Source organism: Chlorocebus sabaeus, chromosome 29 (assembly GCF_047675955.1).
Source record: "Chlorocebus sabaeus isolate Y175 chromosome 29, mChlSab1.0.hap1, whole genome shotgun sequence".
NCBI classification, from domain to species: Eukaryota; Metazoa; Chordata; class Mammalia; order Primates; family Cercopithecidae; genus Chlorocebus; species Chlorocebus sabaeus.
The window spans coordinates 22,159,790-22,179,736 of record NC_132932.1 but is presented as its reverse complement, the minus strand read 5'-3'; the positions used below and the strand labels follow the sequence as shown (position 1 = coordinate 22,179,736).

Genomic DNA, 19,947 nt, shown 5'->3' with positions numbered 1-19,947 from the left:
AAACGCCCTTCTAGTTTCCTGGGCGTGAGAGGAAGTCCAGCCCCACGCACCAGCGGGATCTAACTGGATGCGCCGAGGAGCTTCGCGCAGGCTCAGAATCGATCGCTTGGCTGGTTGACGTTATCCAAGAGGAGAGTCGCTGTGGAGTGGGGGAAGGCTTGCGCGGGATCAGGTTGTTGCTGGGTCCGAGGGCGGTAGGGAGTGGAGAGAGCGCCGGGAGTCGCTCAGCGGGGTCTGGGAGAACGGCTTGCAGATTCACATCTCCTCTGCCCGCGGATGTCCTCCGGCGAATTGAGGCTTCCTTCCTCAGCGGCCCTTGTTTCTCTCTTTGCTCCCGCTGCCCCTTGTTGTATTTGGTTTCTTACTATTTATGTAGCATCGTTGCTTGCGGTTATAATGGCCACCACTTTATTGAGCATTCACTGTACAAGCATCTCGCAGCAGGCGCTCATAAGCATCTGGCGATTCTTGGCCACTGCTGGAAGCCCAACCATTCTTTGGAAGGAATTTGACAACCTACATAATCCTGTACTCTAATATCCACATGGTACTCTTGGAGCTAGGAAGATGAAATTGCCGTTATATTAGTTTTCTGAAGGCGCCATAACAAAGTACCACACACTGGATAGCTTAAAACAACAGATATGTTTTCTCGTTTTCTGGAGTCTGGAAGTCAGAAATCAACATGTCAGTGGGGCCTTGCTTCTTCTGAGGCTCTGGATAGAATCCTTCCTGCCTATTCCTGGCTTCTGGTGGGAGCCAGCAATCATTGGTGTTCTTCGGCTTGTAGCTGCATTAATCCATTCTCTTCCTCTTTTATCAAATGGTATACTCCCTGTGAGTCTCTGTCTCTGTGTCTTTTATAAGGAAACCAGTCCTATTAGGTAAAAGGCTCACCTTACTCCAGTATGACCTGATCATGACTTATCACATCTGCAATGACACCCTTTCCAAATAAGATCACATTTCGAGGTTCCAGGAAGGACATGAATTTTGGGGGCGACACTAACCAACCCAGTACAGCTATCAAAGTTCTTAAGAAGTAAACAAACGAAGAGTTGACAAACAAATATAGTACAAGTGGATTCAAACTTAGTTCAGTTTTATCTGAGTGTTGATAGACATTCGGGATATCCCTTTAAAAGATGGGTAGGGGCCGGGCGTGGTGGCTCACGCCTGTAGTCCCAGCACTTTGGGACACCGAGGTGGGCGGATCAGTTGAGGTCAGGAGTTTGAGACCAGCCTGGCCAACATGGTGAGACCCCGCCTCTACTAAAAATACAAAAATTAGCCGGGCATGGCAACAGGTGCCTGTAGTCCCAGCTACTTGGGAGGCTGAGGCAGGAGAATCACTTGAACCTGGGAGGTTGCAGTGAGCCGAGATCACGCCATTGCACTCCAGCCTGAACAACAGAGCGAGACTTCGTCTCTAAATAAATAAATAAATAAATAAATAAATAAATAAATAATACACGGTGGGTAAGATTTGACTGTGCCATCATAGACTGTCAGAGACAACATTCTGGGCAAAAGAAACATTACAGACAAGGAAGCATGGGTTGAACTGTAAAATAAATTAGGTTAAAGCGGGAAAGACCTTCATTGCATGCTGAAGAGTTTGGAGCCTTTTCTTTATATAAAATTAGGAGCAAATCAATGTGTTTCAGCAACTTAGTTGTGCTTTGAAGATTAATTTACCAGTTTGGGCCAAGCCTGCTTTGCATTTCTTACTCCAGTTTAAGAAGTCTTACATCCTATTATCTGAGCATAACGTGCTGTTTTCATCGTAGTGTCTCTGCCCATCCTGTCTCCTGTGCCTGGAATGCTGCCATGGGGCTACATAATATTCACTTGTCCTTTTTTTTTTTTTTTTTCCTTGTCCTGGAAATTGTATTATAGCATGGCGAGGAGTTGAGTGGGGAGAGAAAGTTCTTCAACTCATTTTATGGCATTAGTATCCCCGTAATAACAAGACTGATAAAAAGCACGAGAAGAGAAAACTACATGCCAAACTTAACGTAGATACAAAGCTCTAAAATAAAGTTCTATCGGGAACAAGAAAAGGTGTATCTCAGAAATGATTTAACATTAGGAAACCTGTTACTACAAATCATTGTATTAATAGTTCAGAGGTTTAAAGCCACATGATTATCTCAATAACATTATTTTTTGAAAAATTCAATAGCTACTTTGACTTAAGAGAAAAATCTTTAAGCAAATGGGGAATGAATAGCAACTTGATAAAGGACACTTATCAGAAATCTATGGTAACCATCATACTAAATAATACAACAGAAGCATTCCCATTACTGTTAGAGAAAATGAGAATACTCACTTTTACTGCTAATGTTCAACATGGTGCTGGATTTTCTAGCCAATACAGTAAAACAAGCAAAAGGCAAAAACATTAGGAAAGGAAGAAATGAAAATAGTATTTTCAGAAAATGTAATTTTCTTTCTAGAAAATAGAATGTAAGGACAACCTACTAGACGGTGCAGCAAGGTGGCTAAATAGATTAAAGTCATAACTTACATTTTTTGTATATACCAGTAATAAAATAGAAAAAAGGGAACCCACCCAAAGGGGCCAAATGAAGTACCTATGAGTACACTGAACAAAAGATGTATGAGACTTATGGGAAAATATGAACTATCATTGAAAAATATTAAAGACTTAAGTAAATGGATATTTCCTGTTCCAGGATGGGAAATTTTAGTATTCTAAAGATATTAGTCTATTGCAAATTAATAAAAATTTGATGTAGTGCCTACAAAATATTAATATTATACTAATAGGATCTTTCCAAATAACTCTATTTGGTCAAAGTGTATTATTATTTTGACACACTACTAGGTTTCATTATCTATTTAGAATGTTTATTTAGAATGAGTGATATTGGTATGTAGGAGGTTTTTGTACTATATTAATCAGCTATTGAGACTTAAAGTTATACTAGATTTCTTAAATTTATTTTTATTTCGTATTTGCCTATGGTCTGAAATAATTTAAGTAACTTTAGAATGATCTGCTCTTTGAAGGATGCAGAACTTGGTTATGAAATGATTACATAGTATTATATGGTGTGTTTTAAACAATGTAGTCTACTCTTTATGATAATTGGACTATTCAACTTTTCTACTTTATGTGGGATCAATTATGATTATTTATATTGTGTTTTAAAGTCATTAATCACAAGTGGGTTTTGGATTTTGTGAAACACTTTTTCTGCATCTACAGTTATGATTATGGGATTTAGCTTGTTGATGGGTTACCTTTTTTTTTTTTTTTTTTTTTTTTTTTTTTGAGACGGAGTCTCGCTCTGTCTCCCAGGCTGGAGTGCAGTGGCCAGATCTCAGCTCACTGCAAGCTCCACCTCCCGGGTTTAGGCCATTCTCCTGCCTCAGCCTCCCGAGTAGCTGGGACTACAGGCGCCCGCCACCTCGCCCGGCTAGTTTTTTGTATTTTTTAGTAGAGACGAGGTTTCACCGTGTTAGCCAGGATGGTCTGGATCTCCTGACCTCGTGATCCGCCCGTCTCGGCCTCCCAAAGTGCTGGGATTACAGGCTTGAGCCACCGCGCCCGGCGGTGATGGGTTACCTTAATTGATTTTTGAATGTTGAACTAGCCTTCCACACCTGGGGTAAATCCCACTTGGTGATTGATACGGTTTGGCTCTGTGTCGTCACCCAAATCTCTTCTTGAATTGTACTCCCATAATTTCCACGTGTTGTGGGAGGGACCCGGTGGGAGATAATTTGAATCATGGTGGTTCCCCCATACTGTTCTCGTGGTAGTGAATAACTCTCATGAGATCTGATGGCTTTATCAGGGGTTTCTGCTTTTGCATCTTCCTCAGTTTCTCTTGCTGCTGCCATGTAAGCAGTGCCTTTTGCCTCCCGCCATGATTCTGAGGCCTCCCCAGCCATATGGAACTGTAAGTCCAATTAAACCTCTTTTCCTTCCCAGTCTCGGATATGTCTTTATCAGCAGTGTGAAAACAGACTAATATAGTAAAAGTGTATGATTCTTTTTCTTCATTGTTGGACTAAATTTGCTAATGTTTTATTGAAGATTTCGCATCTATGTTTATGAGAGATACTGGTCTGGCATTTTCTTTTCTTTGTCTGGTTTTGGTATGAGGGTGATGTTGTCCACATAGAATTAGTTAGGAAAGCCAGGCACGGTGGGTCACACCTGGAATCCCAGCAGTTTTGGAGGCTGAGGCGGGTGGATCACTTGAAGTCAGGAGTTTGAGACCAGCCTGACTGACATGGTGAAACCCCATCTCTACTAAAAATACAAAAATATTAGCTGGGCGTGGTGGTGCATGCCTGTAATCCCAGCTACTTGGGAGGCTGAGGCAGGAGAATTGCTTAATCCCAGGAGATGGAGGTTGCAGTGAGCTGAGATGGCGCCATTGCACTCTAACCTGGGTGACAAGAGCGAACATCCATCTCAAAAATAAAAAAAAATATATAAAAAATCCGGGCATGGTGGCTCACGCCTGTAATCCCAGCACTTTGGGAGGCCGAGGCAGGCGGATCACAAGGTCAGGAGATCGAGACCATCCTGGCTAACATGGTGAAACCCCATTTCTATGAAAAATACAAAAACAATTACCCGGGCGTGGTGGTGGATGCCTGTAGTCCCAGCTACTCAGGAGGCTGAGGCGGGAGAATGGCGTGAACCCGGGAGGCGGAGTTTGCAGTGATCTGAGATCATGCCACTGCACTCCAGCCTGGGCTACAGAGCAAGACTCCATCTCAAAACATAGAATAGAATAGAATAGAATAGAATAGAATAGAATAGAATAGAATAGAATAAAATATCGTTCTCCAGGAGCTCCATTTTATAGTCAGGATGACTCAGCCTCATATATAGACACCTCACTCTATAATCTTCTGCAAAATTAGCACCAAATTCAGGCAGACCAGGTTTTTGTTGGTAGGAAGAATAGTTGCCAGAGAAATACGCTAGAGGGTAAACACCGATAGATATATAAAAAGCATCAACATCAATCACTCCGTATTTATTACTTTTACCTGCATTTCTAACCCCTCTCTCATGGTCTGTTATTATTACTCCCTTTTTATTTCTCATAAGACTCTCAGGCCCCATGAAGAATGCTAATAACAAAATTGTACATCTTAGTTAGCTTACACTACTATAACAAAGTACCATGTACTGGGTGTCTTAAATGACAGACATTTATTTCTCACAGTTCTGGAGGCTGAGAAGTTCAAGATCAAGGTGCTGGCAGATGTGGTTCCTGGTGAGGATCCTCTTCCCGGTTTGCTGATGGCCTCCTGCCTGCTGTGTGTTTGCATGGCAGGGAGAGAGAGAAGCAAGTTCTCTGGTGTCTCTTAAGGGCACTAAAACTATTATGAGACCCCACCTTTATGATCTCATCTAAACATAATGACCTCTCAAAGGTTCCATCTTCATATACCATCATATTGGGGGTTAGGTCATCGACATATGGATTTGAGGGGTCACAATTCATTGCATAGCATTGTACCTATTCAGCAGTATCCCTTTGAGAGTTATGTCCCAGCACTGTGTCATGTTTTTATATGCAGATGTTGACTTAGTCCCCATTATATAGCTGAGGGAACTGGGTCTAGTTCATTAACTACGCTAAGGTTATAATCAGTAAGTTGTCACAGAGCTAGGATTTGAGCCCAGGCAGTCTGAGTGTAAATCCCCAAATCCTAATTCCCTCCCTATATTGCCTCAACAGAGGAAAAATCATTTTGAAACCTGATTAACTGAGTTCAGGAGTTATCACACTTTTATGGACTGGGAATAGAAGTACTTCAAATATTAATTAAACTGATTCTTTTGATAACTGCTTATAAGAAAATAAACCAGACAGACAATAAATGTTTACAATAGAAAGAACTAAAAACAAAACTTTGGAGAATATGGACAGCCAGTTTGAAAGGAATAATTTCTTGAATGCTGATCACATGAGACATGCCTTGTCAGAAGCAACCACAAGTGTTAACTGATCAAACTGGCTAAGGATTTAAAAAGTTCCTGGCCAGGCAGAGTGGCTCATGCTTGTAATCCCAGTACTTTGGGAGGCTGAGGTGGGTGGATCACAAGGTCAGGAGATTGAGAGCATCCTGGTTAACATGGTGAAACCCCATCTCTACTAAAAATAGTAGCCAGGCGTGGTGGCAGGCACCTGTAGTCCCAGCTACTCAGGAGGCTGAGGCAGGAGAATGGCGTAAACCCGGGAGGCGGAGCTTGCAGTGAGCCGAGATCTCGCCACTGCACTCCAGCCTGGGCAACAGAGCAAGACTCCGTCTCAAAAAAAAAAAAAAGGTTCCAGTGAGGGCCTAGGGAAGTGGCATTGTTCAACACTGCTGGTGAATATGTATTTGCACTTCTTCTGAAGAGGAAATTTGAAAATATGTATGTAAAACTTCAAAAAAATTATTCTTTTGACTAAATAGGTTAAACCTGGGTACTAATTCTAAGGAAGTCAAGATGTATGCAAAATGTTATGTACAAGGCTAGTCATTATATTACTTCAAAAATAAATTTATATATATTCTGACTATTAAAAACATGCTACTTACAAAAAAGTCAAGAAGATACAGAGATGTCCATAGAAATAAAAACAAATAACTTGGGATTTTATCTCTTAGAACTTGCCATTGTTACAAATGGACACCTCTACCCCTTAGTCATGTATATATGTCTAATTTGTATTTTCATAACTCATTGCTTTTAAAAATACACTTCTCTTACCTAGTTATTCATGCTCAAAATACAAATACATGCTCGCATCTTTTGTGTGCGTGTGATGGAGTTTTGCTCTTGTTGCCCAGGCTGGAGTGCAATGGTGCGATCTCAGCTCACTGCAACCTCCACCTCCTGGGTTCAAGCAATTTTCCTGCCTCAGCCTCCCAAGTAGCTAGGATTACCAGCGCACGCACGATGCCTGGCTAATTTTTTGTATTTTTAGTAGGGATGAGGTTTCTACATGTTGGCCAGGCTGGTTTCGAACTCCCGACCTCAAGTGATCTGCCCACCTCAGTCTCCCAAAGTGCTGGGATTACAGCTGTGAGCCACCCCGCCTGGCCCCCGCTGCCTTTTTTTTTTTTTTTTTTTTTTTGAGATGGAGTCTTGCTCTGCCACCCAGGCTGGAGTGCAATAGTGTGATCTCGGCTCACTGCAACCTCTGCCTCCCGGGTTCAAGCGAGTCTCCTGTCTCAGCCTTCCGAGTAGCTAGGATTACAGGTGCATACCACCAAGCCCAGCTAATTTTTTGTATTTTTAGTAGAGATGGGGTTTCACCATGTTCCCCAGGCTGGTCTCGAACTCCTGAGCTCAGACAATCCACCTGCCTTGACCTCCCAAAGTGCTAGGATTACAGGTGTGAGCCACTGTGCCCGACTGCTCACATCATTTTATTTATTTATTTTTTTGAGAGAGTTTCACTTGTGTTGCCCAGGCTGGAGTGCAATGGCACAATCTCGGCTCACTGCAACCTCTGCCTCCCGGGTTCAAGTGATTCTCCTGCCTCAGCCTCCCGAGTAGCTGGGATTACGGGCATGTGCCACCACGTCCAGCTAATTTTGTATTTTTAGTAGGGATGGTATTTCTCCATGTTGGTCAGGCTGGTCTTGAACTCCCGACCTCTGGTGATCCACCTGCCTTGGCCTCCCAAAGTGCTGGGATTACAAGTGTGAGCCACCGTGCCCAGCCTGCTCGCATCATTTTAAATGAATGCCTAGTATTCGACTGTGTGAATAGACCATTATTTAATCAGTGAGTTTTTTTGTTGTTGTTGTTTTGGTTTTGTTTTTTTGTTTTTGTTTTTTTTTTTTGAGACAGTCTCGCTCTGACATCCAGGCTGGAGTGCTTTTGTTGTTTTTTTGTTTTTTGTTTTGTTTTGTTGGAGACAGTCTCACTCTGACACCCAGGCTGGAGTGCAATGGCGCGATCTCGGCTCACTGAAACCTCCATCTCCTGGGTTCAAGCATTCTCTCTGCCTCAGCCTCCCGAGTAGCTGGGATTACAGGCGCCCAACACCACACCTGGCTAATTTTTGTATTTTTAGTAGAGACAGGGTTTCACCATCTTGGCCAGGCTGGTCTTGAACTCCTGAGCTCAGGCAATCTGCCCTACCTCGGCCTCCCAGAGTGCTGGGATTATAGGCGTGAGCCACCATGCCTGGCTAATTTTTGTATTCTTAGTAGAGACGGGGTTTCACCATGTTGGCCAGGCTAGTCTCGAACTCCTGAGCTCAGGCAATCTGCCCTACCTTGGCCTCCCAAAGTGCTGAGATTACAGGCATGAGCCATAGCGCCCAACTAGTGAACTCTTGATGAGCTTGTTTTTGCCTTGTGAGAATTGAAAACTTGGTTTATCATCTCACCCTCCTAAGATTTTATTAAAATCATACTTAAGAAATAAAGAGAGACATAAAGATATAAATAAGAGAATGGGAAAAGAAACATAAAGATCTAAACAGGAGAATGGGGAAAAGATCATTAGTAGATCAGAGATTTCAAAGAAATTTTGGAAGATAGCTGATGAAGAAATTATAACTGATGGTGGGGGAAGCAGAAGAAACTGTGGAGGGTGAGAGATATAGCCCAGGAAAAAACAATTCACACTATGGAGTGCTAGAAGTTTCCAGAACCAGGAACTATCAGAGACAACTGAGTACAGGAATGAGATATAAGGCCAGGATTCCACATATGAAACAGTTTTCCTTCCCTTCCACCTCTACATGCAGAATGCCTTAGAGCCAAGAATCTACCCCCAGGGTGAGGGTATGATAGGAGGAACAGAGACCATCCAGAACTTCCCATACATTCACACATCACGCTAAAACGTTATTCTGTAAATAAATCTAAGGGCTCCATGGAAAATCCCCTGCATTCTGCCCATTAAAGTAAAATGTCAGCATTCCTGTCCCATCATCTTGGCCAGCAGACAAGTTCCACACAAGAGAGCTCATAATCCACTTATTACTTCATTAAAAAATATAAACAGTCAAGACCCCCTGACTCCAGACATTTGAGGAATACTTCCAATGCGAAATAAAGATGGGTGAGATCACTGCACTCAACCCTGGATGACAGAGCAAGACTTTGTCTCAAAAAAAAAAAGAAAAGAAAAGCTTAACAAACTGAAATAATTTTTCTTAAATCTAGAGGAAAAGTGAGGTCACAGGGCAAACCACTATCCCCAAAATTGGAGAGGCAGACAGGTATGTAGAAAAGTCACAAGGTACCCAGACCAGAAATCTCCAAAGGAACCAATGCCAGGGCAGAAAAATATGAACTGTAATTGCATTGCCAGAGGCTACGTGTAGACAAGTCTGAGAGTCAAAAATTTCAGAAGAAACCAGAAATAGGGGAGGGGGAACCCAAGCTTCTGTGAGTTTTACCTCCAAAAGTTTGACCAGGTTCTCACAATAAATACCAGAGAAAAATCTTGTCAGGCTTCTAGCAGGAGAAGAAGAAAAAGAACCATTTTGAAACATGCCAGAGCATGCTATTCTTAACAAAGTCTGCCCTCGGGAGAATTATTTAATCAGAGTCTAAATTGCTGGAGTTTTATCAGGGCTAACTGGCCTGGGAGAAGGGAAAAATGCCCAACTCCAACCGACTCTGGCCATTTTGTCCCACCTAAGGGGGAAGAAAAAACTGAGAAGCACTTGTAAAGTTCACATTCCAGAAGCATATGCTCACTAAAAGACTGAGACCTAATCATAGGATTCATAGAGGAATGCTTTCTTTCTCCCCACACCTTACTCCCAAATTACTAAAGGCCTATTTGTAGCAGTTCCTTTTACCCAGTACATCCTGTCCAGTATGAAAAAAAACTTACAAGACAAACTAAAAGCCAAACCACACATTTTGAAGAGACAGAGCAAGCATCAGAACCAGACATAGCAGGAATGTTGGAATTATTAGACAAGAAATTTTAAACAACTTTGATTAATATACTAACAGCTTTAATGGGTAAAGTAGACAGCATGCATGAACAGATGGTCAGTGTAAACAAAGAGATGGAAATCCTAAGAAAGAACCAAAAAGACGCTGGGAGCGGTGGCTTATGCCTATAATCCTAACACTTTGGGAGGCCTAAGTGGGGCAGATTGCCTGAGCTCAGGAGTTTGAGACCAGCCTGGGCAACATGGCGAAACCCTGTCTCTACTAAAAATACAAAAAAAATTAGCTGGGGGTGGTGGCGCGTGCCTGTAGTCCCAGCTTCTTGTGAGGCTGAGGCACGAGAATCTCTTGAACCCAGACCCGGGAAACAGAGGTTGCAGTGAGTCGAGATCATGCCACTGCATTCCAGCCTGGGTAACAGAGCGAGGCTCTATCTCCAAAAGAAAAAAAAAAAAATTAAATTAAATAAAAACAAAAAAGACCCCCCCCAAAAAAAGGCAAGAGATAAAAAGCACTGTGAATAGAAAAGGAAGAATGTCTTTGATGGGCTACTAGACTGGACATGACTGAGGAAAGAATCTCTGATTCTATAATACATCAATAGAAGCCTTTGTTTTTGAGATGGAGTCTCACTTCATCGCCCAGGCTGGAGTGCAGTGGGGCGTGATCTCAGCTCACTGCAACCTCCACCTCCCAGGTTCAAGCAATTCTCCTGCCTCAGCTTCCTGAGTAGCTGGGACTACAGGCGCATGACGCCATGCCCGGCTAATTTTTTGTATTTTTAGTAGAGATGGGGTTTCACCATGTTGCCCAGGCTGGGACTACAGGCATACACCACCACGCCAGGTTAATTTTTTGTATTTTAGTACAGACGGGATTTCACCATGTTGCCCAGACTGGTCTCGAATGCCTGAGCTCAGGCAATCCACCTGCCTTGGTCTCTCAAAGTGCTGAGATTACAGGCGTAAGCCACCACGTCCAGCCAATAGGAACCTTTCAAACTGGCAATAAAAGAGAACAAAGACAAAAACAAAACAAACAAACAAAAAACAAACCTAAGAGACTATCCAAAACTTATGGAACAACTACAGAAGATATAACGTCTGCATATTATGAATACCAGAAGGAGAAAAAAGAAAGGAATAGAAGAAATTATTCATATTGTTTGAAAGAATAACGACTTGAGAGTTTCCTCAAATTAATATCAGACACCAAACTACAGATCCAGGAAGCTCAAAGAACACTAAGCAGATAAATATAAAAAACAAAAACAGAAAACTGCAACCAGGCCTATAATTTTCAAACTACCGAAAATCAAAGATAAAGAAAAAATCCTGAAAGAAACTAGAGGGGGTTGGGCACAGTGGCTCATGTCTGTAATCCCAGCACTTTGGGAGGCCGAGGCGGGTGGATCATCTGAGGTCAGGAGCTCGAGACTAGCCTGGCCAACATGGTAAAACCCCGTCTGTACTAAAAATGCAAAAAATTAGCCAGGCATGGTGGCATGTGCCTCCAATCCAAACTACTTGGGAGGCTGAAGCAGGAGAATCGCTTGAACCTGGGAGGTGGAGGTTGCAGTGAGCCAAGACCGCACCACTGCCCTCTAGCCTGGGCAACAGAGTGAGATTCTGTCTCAAAAAAAAAAAAAAAAGAAAGAAACCAGAGAAACACCTTACCTACAGAGGAGGAGCGAAGTTAAGAATTACAACTGACTTCTCAGAAACCATGTAAGCAAGAAGAAAGTAGAGTGAAATATTTAAAGTATTTGGACAAAAAAAACTCCATCAATCTAGAATTCTGTAGGCTGTGAAACTATCCTTTAAAAGTCAAGGAGAAATATAGATTTTCTCAGAAAAACAAATATTGAGGGAATTTGTTGCCAGTAGAATCCCAAAAACTGTTAAAAGAATTCTTTAGAAGTCGGATGTGGTGGCTCACGCCTGTAATCCCAACATTTTGGGAGGCCAACTGGGGCACATTACCATAGGTCAAGAATTCAAGACCGGCCTGGCCAACATGGTGAAACCCCGTCTCTACTAAAAATACAAAAAAATTAGCCAGGTGTGGTGGCACATGCCTGTAATCCCAGGTTCTCGGGAGGCTGAGGCAGGAGAATTGCTTGAACCTGGGAGACAGAGGTTCCAGTAAGCTGAAATCGCACCGTACCACTGCACTCCAGCCTAGGTGACAGAGAGAGACTCCCTCTCAAAAAAAAAAAAAAAAAAGAAAGAAAAGAAAAGAAAAGAATTATTTAGACAGAAGGAAAATAACACAGGTCAGAATCTCGGATCCACATAAAGAAAGAGCACCAAAGAAGTAGTAAGTGAAAGTAAAATAGAAACTTTTTCTTATTTTTAATTGATCTAACAGATAACAGTTTGTGCAAAATAATATTAACAAATATATTTGCTTAGGTGTGCTTATACGTGTATGGTTATGTATGCTTACATATTGTAAGTGATACAAATGACAGCAATGATACAAAGATGGGAAGGAAGAATTAGGATTATTTAATTATTATAAGGAACACTGTTCAAGAAATGGTATAGTGTTATTTGAAATTGGGCTTGGATTAGCTGTAAATGTACATTGCAAACTCTAGGGTGACATCTTTAAAAAGAAAAAAAAAGTATAAGTGATATGATAACAAATGAATAAAAATGGAATTACATACAAGGCTCAATTAAAGCCACAAAAGGGGCCAGGCATGGTGGTTCACGCTCATAATCCCAGTACTTTGGGAGGCCAAGGCAGGTGGATCATCCGAGCTCAGGAGTTTGAGACCAGCCTGGCCAACATGATGAAACCCTGTCTCCACTAAACATACAAAAACTAGCCGGGCATCATGATGTGTGCCTGTAGTCCCAACTACTTGGGAGGCTGAGGCAGGAGAATCGCTTGAACATGGGAGGTGGAGACTGCAGTGAGCCAAAATTGGGCCACTGCACTCCAGCCTGGGAGACAGAGCAAGACTGTGTATCAAAAATAAAATAAGTAAAATAAAAATTTATCAGGGATAAAGAGAAACATTATGTAATGATTAAGAAGTTATTTCTCCGGGCCGGGCGCGGTGGCTCAAGCCGGTAATCCCAGCACTTTGGGAGGCCGAGACGGGCGGATCACGAGGTCAGGAGATCAAGACCATCCTGGCTAACACGGTGAAACCCCATGTCTACTAAAAATAATACAAAAAACTAGCCGGGCAAGGTGGCGGTGCCTGTAGTCCCAGCTACTTGGGAGGCTGAGGCAGGAGAATGGCGTAAACCCAGGAAGCGGAGCTTGCAGTGAGCTGAGATCCGGCCACTGCACTCCAGCCTGGGCGACACAGCGAGACTCCATCTCAAAAAAAAAAAAAAAAAGTTATTTCTCCAAAAAGACGTAACAATCCTTAAAGCACAATATCAAAATATGCGAGGTAAAAACCAATAGAACTACAAAGAAAAACAGGTGACTCCATTGTCATAGTTGGAGATTTCAACATATCGCTATCAGAAATACAGATCCAGCACGAAGAAAATCAGTAAAGACACAGTTGAACTCAACAACACCATCAATCAACTGAATAATATTGACATCTGTAGACAACTTCATTTAACAACAGCAAAATACACATTTTTCTTAAGCTCATAGGGAACATTCACCAGGAGAGACTACATTTTGGACCATAAAATACACTTTAACCCACCTAGGAGAATAGAAATTATACAATGTCGGCCGGGTGCAGTGGCTCAAGCCTGTAATCCCAGCACTTTGGGAGGCCGAGGCGGGTGGATCACGAGGTCAGGAGATCGAGACCATCCTGGCTAACATGGTGAAACCCCGTCTCTACTAAAAATATAAAAATCTAGCCAGGCGTGGTGGCGGGCGCCTGTAGTCCCAGCCACTCGGAGGCTGAGGCGGGAGAATAGCGTGAACCCGGGAGGCGGAGCTTGCAGTGAGCCGAGATGGCGCCACTGCACTCCAGCCTGGGCCACACAGCAAGACTCCGTCTCAAAAAAAAAAAAAAAAGGGCCGGGCGCGGTGGCTCAAGCCTGTAATCCCAGCACTTTGGGAGGCCGAGACGGGCAGATCACGAGGTCAGGAGATCGAGACCATCCTGGCTAACACGGTGAAACCCCGTCTCTACTAAAAAATACAAAAAACTAGCCGGGCGAGGTGGCGGGCGCCTGTAGTCCCAGCTACTCGGGAGGCTGAGGCAGGAGAATGGCGTAAACCCGGGAGGCGGAGCTTGCAGTGAGCTGAGATCCGGCCACTGCACTCCAGCCTGGGCGACAGAGCGAGACTCCGTCTCAAAAAACAAAAAACAAAAAAAAAAAAAAAAAGAAATTATACAATGTCTGCTCTCAGACAACAATGGAATTTAACTAGAAATCAATAATAGAAAAATAACTTAGAAATCCCAAAATATTTGGAGATTAAATATACTTCTAATTTACATATGAGCCAAAGAAGAAATTTCAAGACAAATTTTGAAATACTTTGAATTAAATGAAAGTGAAAATACAATCAAAATTTGTGGGAAGCAGTTAAAACAGTGATTAGAGGGAAATTAACACCATTGAATGCATATATTAGAAAAAATGAAAGATCTAAAATCAATTTTAGCTTCCACTTTAGGAAAACAGAAAAAGAAGAGTTGATTAAATACAAAGTAAGTAGAAGAAAACAAATAATAAAAATTAGAGCAGAAATCAATGAAATTTAAAACAGAAAATAGAGAAAAATCATTGAAGCCAAAAAGCTTGTTCTTGAAAAAGAGCAATAAAAGCAAAACACTTCTAGTAATCTAACTACAAAAAAAATTGAGAAGGCATAAATTACTAATATTAAAAATGAAAGAGGGGAACATCACTACAGATCCCATGAAGATTAAAAGGGTGATAAAAACTCTGTCCAAAAACAAAAACAAGAAAAAAAACTCTATGCTCATAAATTTGATAACCTAAATGAAATGGACCAATTTCTTAAAGACACAATTTGGCAAAACTTACACAAGAAGAAACAATCTGAATAGGCCTATACCTATTTTTAAAATGGAATCAATAATTGGTAACTTTCTGAAACAGAAAGTACTAGATCCAGATGGTCTAACTGATGAATTCCATGAAACATTTAAGGAAGAAATTATGCAAATTATCTACACTCTCTTTCGAAAGATAGAAGTAGAGAGAATCTTTCCTAACTTTTTTTTTTGGGACGGAGTCTCGCCTTGTCACCCAAGCTGGAGTGTAGTGGCCTGATCTCTGCTCACTTAAAGCTCCGCCTCCCAGGTTTACGCCATTCTCCCGCCTCAGCCTCCTGAGTAGCTGGGACTACAGGCGTCCACCACCACGCCCGGCTAATTGTTTTTGTATTTTTCTTAGAAATGGGATTTCACCATGTTAGCCAGGATGGTCTCGATCTCCTGACCTTGTGATCCGCCTGCCTCGGCCTCCCAAAGTGCTGGGATTACAGGCGTGAGCCACCGCGCCCGGATTTTTTATATGTTTTTTTTATTTTTGAGATGGATGTTCGCTCTTGTCACCCAGGTTGGAGTGCAATGGTGCCATCTCAGCTCACTGCAACCTCCATCTCCTGGGATCAAGCAATTCTCTTGCCTCAGCTTCCCAAGTAGCTGGGATTACAGGCATGCACCACCACGCCCAGCTAATATTTTTGTATTTTTAGTAGAGATGGGGTTTCACCATGTCAGTCAGGCTGGTCTCAAACTCCTGACTTCAAGTGATCCACCTGCCTCAGCCTCCAAAACTGCTGGGATTCCAGGTGTGACCCACCGTGCCTGGCTTTCCTAACTAATTCTATGTGGACAACATCACCCTCATACCAAAACCAGACAAAGAAAAGAAAATGCCAGACCAGTATCTCTCATAAACATAGATGCGAAATCTTCAATAAAACATTAGCAAATTTAGTCCAACAATGAAGAAAAAGAATCATACACTTTTACTATATTAGTCTGTTTTCACACTGCTGATAAAGACATATCCGAGACTGGGAAGGAAAAGAGGTTTAATTGGACTTACAGTTCCATATGGCTGGGGAGGCCTCAGAATCACGGTGGGAGGCAAAAGGCACTGCTTACATGGCAGCAGCAAGAGAAACTGAGGAAGATGCAAAAGCAGAAACCCCTGATAAAGCCATCAGATCTCATGAGAGTTATTCACTACCACGAGAACAGTATGGGGGAACCACCATGATTCAAATTATCTCCCACCGGGTCCCTCCCACAACACGTGGAAATTATGGGAGTACAATTCAAGAAGAGATTTGGGTGACGACACAGAGCCAAACCGTATCAATCACCAAGTGGGATTTACCCCCGGTGTGGAAGGCTAGTTCCAACATTCAAAAATCAATTAAGGTAACCCATCACGGCCGGGCGCGTGGCTCAAGCCTGTAATCCCAGCACTTTGGGAGGCCGAGACGGGCGGATCACGAGGTCAGGAGATCCAGACCATCCTGGCTAACACGGTGAAACCTCGTCTCTACTAAAAAATACAAAAAACTAGCCGGGCGAGGTGGCGGGCTCCTGTAGTCCCAGCTACTCGGGAGGCTGAGGCAGGAGAATGGCCTAAACCCGGGAGGCGGAGCTTGCAGTGAGCTGAGATCTGGCCACTGCACTCCAGCCTGGGAGACAGAGCGAGACTCCGTCTCAAAAAAAAAAAAAAAAAAAAAAAAAGGTAACCCATCAACAAGCTAAATCCCATAATCATAACTGTAGATGCAGAAAAAGTATTTCACAAAATCCAAAACCCACTTGTGATTAATGACTTTAAAACACAATATAAATAATCATAATTGATCCCACATAAAGTAGAAAAGTTGAATAGTCCAATTATCATAAAGAGTAGACTACATTGTTTAAAACACACCATATAATACTATGTAATCATTTCATAACCGAGTTCTGCATTCTTCAAAGAGCAGATCATTCTAAAGTTACTTAAATTATTTCAGACCATAGGCAAATACGAAATAAAAATAAATTTAAGAAATCTAGTATAACTTTAAGTCTCAATAGCTGATTAATACAGTACAAAAACCTCCTACATACCAATATCACTCATTCTAAATAAACATTCTAAATAGATAATGAAACCTAGTAGTGTGTCAAAATAATAATACACTTTGACCAAATAGAGTTATTTGGAAAGATCCTATTAGTATAATATTAATATTTTGTAGGCACTACATCAAATTTTTATTAATTTGCAATAGACTAATATCTTTAGAATACTAAAATTTCCCATCCTGGAACAAGAAATATCCATTTACTTAAGTCTTTAATATTTTTCAATGATAGTTCATATTTTCCCATAAGTCTCATACATCTTTTGTTCAGTGTACTCATAGGTACTTCATTTGGCCCCTTTGGGTGGGTTCCCTTTTTTCTGTTTTATTACTGGTATATACAAAAAATGTAAGTTATGACTTTAATCTATTTAGCCACCTTGCTGCACCGTCTAGTAGGTTGTCCTTACATTCTATTTTCTAGAAAGAAAATTACATTTTCTGAAAATACTATTTTCATTTCTTCCTTTCCTAATGTTTTTGCCTTTTGCTTGTTTTACTGTATTGGCTAGAAAATCCAGCACCATGTTGAACATTAGCAGTAAAAGTGAGTATTCTCATTTTCTCTAACAGTAATGGGAATGCTTCTGTTGTATTATTTAGTATGATGGTTACCATAGATTTCTGATAAGTGTCCTTTATCAAGTTGCTATTCATTCCCCATTTGCTTAAAGATTTTTCTCTTAAGTCAAAGTAGCTATTGAATTTTTCAAAAAATAATGTTATTGAGATAATCATGTGGCTTTAAACCTCTGAACTATTAATACAATGATTTGTAGTAACAGGTTTCCTAATGTTAAATCATTTCTGAGATACACCTTTTCTTGTTCCCGATAGAACTTTATTTTAGAGCTTTGTATCTACGTTGAGTTTGGCATGTAGTTTTCTCTTCTCGTGCTTTTTATCAGTCTTGTTATTACGGGGATACTAATGCCATAAAATGAGTTGAAGAACTTTCTCTCCCCACTCAACTCCTCGCCATGCTATAATACAATTTCCAGGACAAGGAAAAAAAAAAAAAAAAAAGGACAAGTGAATATTATGTAGCCCCATGGCAGCATTCCAGGCACAGGAGACAGGATGGGCAGAGACACTACGATGAAAACAGCACGTTATGCTCAGATAACAGGATGTAAGACTTCTTAAACTGGAGTAAGAAATGCAAAGCAGGCTTGGCCCAAACTGGTAAATTAATCTTCAAAGCACAACTAAGTTGCTGAAACACGTTGATTTGCTCCTAATTTTATATAAAGAAAAGGCTCCAAACTCCTGAGTAACTGGGATACAGGCGCCCGCCACTACACCCAGCTACTTTTGTTTTTGTAGTTTTAGTAGAGATGGGGTTTCACCGTGTTAGCCACGATAGTCTCGATCTCCTGACCTTGTGAGTCACCTGCCTTTGGTGATTGGGAATCCCAGCCTCCCAAAGTACTGGGATTACAGGCATGAGCCACCGCACCTGGCTAGTCCTGAACTATGTATTCTACGGCTTTCCTTCTAGATGGTATTTACTGTAGGGATTCACTTAATGGATGAGAAAGCTGGAATCTGTATGTATTTAGTAAAAAGTTGAATTCTAAATGACTCATTTTTTCTATTGGAATTCTGAGGAAATTTTTTGTCTTCATTATAATCATTATAAGTTTTCTTTTCTTTTCTTTTCTTCTCTTTTTTTTTTCAGACAGAGTTTCGCTCTTGTTGCCCAGGCTGGAGTGTATGGCACGATCTCGGCTCACCACAACCTCGGCCTCCCAAGTTCAAGCGATTCTCCTGCCTCCACCTCCCCGAGTCCTGGGATTACAGGCATGCCCCACTACACCTGGCTAATTTTGTTTTTTTTTAGTAGAGATGGGGTTTCTCCATGTTGGTCAGGCTGGTCTTGAACTCCCGATGTCAAGTGATCTGCCTGCCTTGGCCTCCCAAAGTGTTGGGATTACAGGCATGAGCCACCATACCCTGCATAAATTTTTCTTATCTTTCCAAGAAGACTTGCTGGTTTGTAGAGTTTTCCTTTTGTGTAAAAATACTCCTTTGTTACTAAATCAGAATTAAAGTATTATAAAATTTTCTACCCACAACACCATTAAGTTAATGCCAACTACTTTAAGGTTTATCTGTTCATTTTATATGTGAACAATTTTATTCACTTGTTTATTCATTCAACATTATTTTTAAAACTTAGTTTAATATTGCTATTCACTTGTAATATTCATATAATATTCCATAGAACCCTACTATCTCTGACAGGCACATAATAAGCGCACATGTCATATATCTGACATAACATGTGGCCAGTGAATGCCAGGCAGACCTCTCAAACCGGTGCCTAACAGAGCAGGTAGTTTATCTATCAAAAGATGAGGTCCAGCCTTCAGCATTTTTAGGTTAGGAAGCTCAAGATTTGTAGTATTAGAGATTTTACTTTGATACATTGATTTGAATTAACCAGTTTGACAAGAAAGGCATGAAACTTCTAGAATATAAATAAGTTATCAATAAATATAACTAGAAGGGAGAGGAGATTTGGAATATACGAACATCTTTTTTAAATTTAATTTTTAATTGACAAATATTAGTATTTGAACATCTTTTTTTCTTTTTTTTTTGAGACAGGGTCTCGCTCTTTTGCCCAGGCTGGAGTGCAGTAGCACGCTCTCAGCTCACTGCAAGCTCCGCCTCCTCTGGAAGGAAAATCTACTTGGAACTTTGGGTAACTAGATGACCATTCACTTATAACATAGGGAAGGAGTTAAATCATTTTTAACACAGACCATCAGTAACTTTAACATACAAATTAACCTGTTATAAAGACTATTGACCAGTTATTTCTGGAGGTACCCTGTCCCTCTGCTGTCTAAGATGTGCCCTGGGATTCTTTTGTATTGAGACAGGGTCTCTGTCACCCAGGCTGGAGTGCAGTGACATGACCATAGTACACTGCAGCCTCAACCTCTC

At 41.4% G+C, this 19,947-nt stretch overlaps 1 long non-coding RNA gene across 1 annotated transcript; it reads left to right on the top strand.

Annotated features, from left to right (window-relative positions):
* Positions 1–52: 52 nt before the first annotated feature.
* On the top strand, positions 53–18,980 carry LOC140710689 (uncharacterized). The gene is made up of 2 exons (XR_012091819.1): positions 53–172; positions 18,674–18,980. It is a non-coding gene; the product is annotated as an uncharacterized lncRNA (long non-coding RNA).
* Positions 18,981–19,947: the final 967 nt, after the last annotated feature.